The sequence below is a fragment of the Suricata suricatta genome, chromosome 13, assembly GCF_006229205.1.
Source record: "Suricata suricatta isolate VVHF042 chromosome 13, meerkat_22Aug2017_6uvM2_HiC, whole genome shotgun sequence".
In the NCBI taxonomy this organism is placed as follows: domain Eukaryota; kingdom Metazoa; phylum Chordata; class Mammalia; order Carnivora; family Herpestidae; genus Suricata; species Suricata suricatta.
The window spans coordinates 57,824,113-57,827,122 of NC_043712.1; the positions used below are offsets into that span (position 1 = coordinate 57,824,113).

General features: G+C 36.7%; 1 pseudogene; it reads left to right on the forward strand.

The window, feature by feature from the left end:
• LOC115275932 overlaps positions 1–2,581 on the forward strand; it is a 3,107-nt pseudogene extending 526 nt beyond the window's left edge.
• The last annotated feature ends 429 nt before the right edge of the window (positions 2,582–3,010 follow it).

Here is a 3,010-nt window from a genome sequence, read left to right on the forward strand (position 1 = left end):
TATTACTTGTTCTGCTTCACCAGGAGATCATGGTGCTGTGACACTGGGTGTTTTCTAACAGCATGACAAGGAAGACTGGCTCCCCCTTCCTATCAAACAGAATAGTTTTTGCAAGGGAGTAGTGGGACAAACAAAAAAAAGAGAGAGCAATTTTCATTTGTATTTGAAATGTGAAAATAAAATGGTCAACTGTTTTAGTCAAAAAAAAAAAAAAGATTTTTTTAACCAATTCCTGGTACCTTGAAGTTCTATGAAAAGATGCAGTTTAAGGAGACAGATTTGTATCTCCTCTATCCCTATTTTTATTGCACTTTGGTATTAGAACACTGTAGTAAATAAATGCTAATTTTTCCAGAAGATAGTTGGCTATCAAAGTGTATTAAAACTCTGAGACCTCTATATCAAATGAATTTCATATTAGAAAGAAGTGTTTTGTGAACACCTGGACACTTCTATAAAAATTTACAAAATACAAATGTATAAATGTGTATCTAGTGCCACAGTTTACCATTAATAATTAAATAAATCATATTAATCTGACAAAATTCATTAATATCAAGTTTTTCTATCTGGCATCTAAAGAATCTAAACTCTCACATTTTTTTAAAAATTGGTGATTTTTATACATATTTTTAATTTTCAGCTATGTGAAACTTGAAAAAATGTTATTTCTTGCTTTGTCAATCTCAAAACACTCATTCATACACACAAACATACTCACACTCACAGTCCCATACACACACAGACACATATACCTATTATATTGGTGATAGTGCCAAGAATGTAGGTTTATTCCACTCTGGCTAAATGTAACTTTATCTTTATAAAATCTGTGATGTCTGTCTAGTTTTATTCATCTCATCTATCAATTAAGGATAATTTATATTTGTTTGTTTAGTGTGTTCATAGAAGCTCATACTATTGAAGAAATAATAAGCTGACTTCAAAACTGGCTGAGTTATAAGTCTGGTTCCCTCTTTTGCATTTCTTATAAATACAAAAGGAAGACCAGTACTCCCCCAACCAGAATACCACTGACAGACCAACATGTGACTTGTAAGAGAAGTATGGTCAATATTTAAACTACATATGTTGGTGCAAAAATCCTGCAATATGGAGTCACCCAATGTTTGCAGTTAGTGAATGGTATACCGTGTGGAGGACCTAAATATCTGTGTCAGTGCTGGGCCCTGGAAAGATGTATTTGGTTCTTAATTCACAAGTAAATGTGTGCCCTTCTCATCAGTTCAGGTTCATGAAGATTCTAATCAAGCAATTTATCTGGTTCATTTCTCATATGCCCTCATCAACTGAAGTGCAAAGCCTACTCAACAGCCAGAAAAGATAAGGTCAGCCTTGAAAATAAGTGTTGGCCCATTTTCCCAAAGCCCAAAAGAAGCCAGGGGGAGACAAATGAAATTAATCTCTTTGGACTAGGCTCCATGGTGCTACAGTGGTGTTTGAAAGGTAAAAATCATGCCATTCATTTGGCACCATTTTATATCCCCCATCACCCAGTGATAAAGTTGGTTGATAACTTTTTTTTTTTTTTTTTTTTTTTTGCTGAAAATGTGTTCACGTACGTGTCTTTAGCATTAATCTAATGTAGTCATTCCTATTAGGATCCTGGAGTCTATCTGAACCAGTATATGATCATCATAATTTACCACTTGAGACTTAAAAGCAAACCAAAGGATGAAAGTATTCAATATGTACTTTAGATTTTTTTTTAGTTTTTTAATGCTTTACTTATTTTTGAGAGAGAGAAAGCGTGAGCAGGGGAAGGTGAGAGAGAGAGAGGGAGGCACAGAATCCTAAGACAGACTCCATCCTCTGAGCTAGCTGTCAGCACAGACCCTGATGCAGGGCTTGAACACACAAAACACAAGGTCACGACCTGAACCGAAGCCGGATGCTCAACCGACTGAGCCACCGAGGTGCTCCTAGATTTTCTTTTTAATGATGGATTCAGAAAGAATTTTACCTAAGTATATAGGACATAACATTGGGTTATGCATATTAAAATGCAGATAAACATTCCTACAAGAAGAAATTTGAAGTCTGAGGTGACATCTTTGCACTTGCCTTCAAAACAGATATCCACAGACGATGTCATGACTGATTTGCCAGAAAGCTTGGTTAAAACATTAGACATGGGTCTCATTTTTATTAACTGGTACCTGCATATGTGCAAGCGTGGCTCAGTGACCAGCTCTTCATTCACACAGTGTGCTATCACATGGAAAGACTAAGCCTACGTCATTCAAGACAGGGAAAAAAAATCCATAGTACATTTCCTTTTAAAGAACTCTAGCTGACGGTCTTACCTCCCATTCATCCAACTATTCATAAGCAGCAAGATCCAAATCAAATTCAGTCTTTAAATGATTGATGAAAAACTTAACTCTCACAGGTGGATCAGAGAACAAAGAACACATTGTTAGTAAGTGACAGCCTCTCCTGGTTCTTAGCAACGCAGTGGGTGCTGTCACCAAACCGGCCCTGGCGTGATCTGGAGTACCGCTTCATTTGCTGCTTTATATCACATTGTGATGAAAACTGTCACAATGTGCCTCTTTAGGCACTGAGCAATCTGTGATTTATCAAAATGCCATCTTGCTGATGAACTGAAAAACAAACCCTGTCTCATCAACAGCTAAACCATTTTACATTAAAATTTATTCTCTAATAGTGTCTAAAATTAATCTTCTAAAATAGTTTCCTCAAAGAAAATAAAAATAGGAAGAATATTTTCAGGGAATTTGCTATGATATTTGACCCTCAAGTTTCTGAAAGCAATATATAAACAAAACACATTATGTTAACTCTTTCATCCCAAGTCCCTCAGAATTAAGTTCAAGCTCAACTGACTGGTGAGGCTCTGCGCCTGTCCTCAAGTGTCTGTCTGCAGTCCTTGCCAGTGCATCAGGAGGCCACTCTCACTCGGGAACAAGGGCTTCAACAAGGTGTTGGAGTCTTGGAAGGCTGGAAGACTGGTTGATGTTCATCA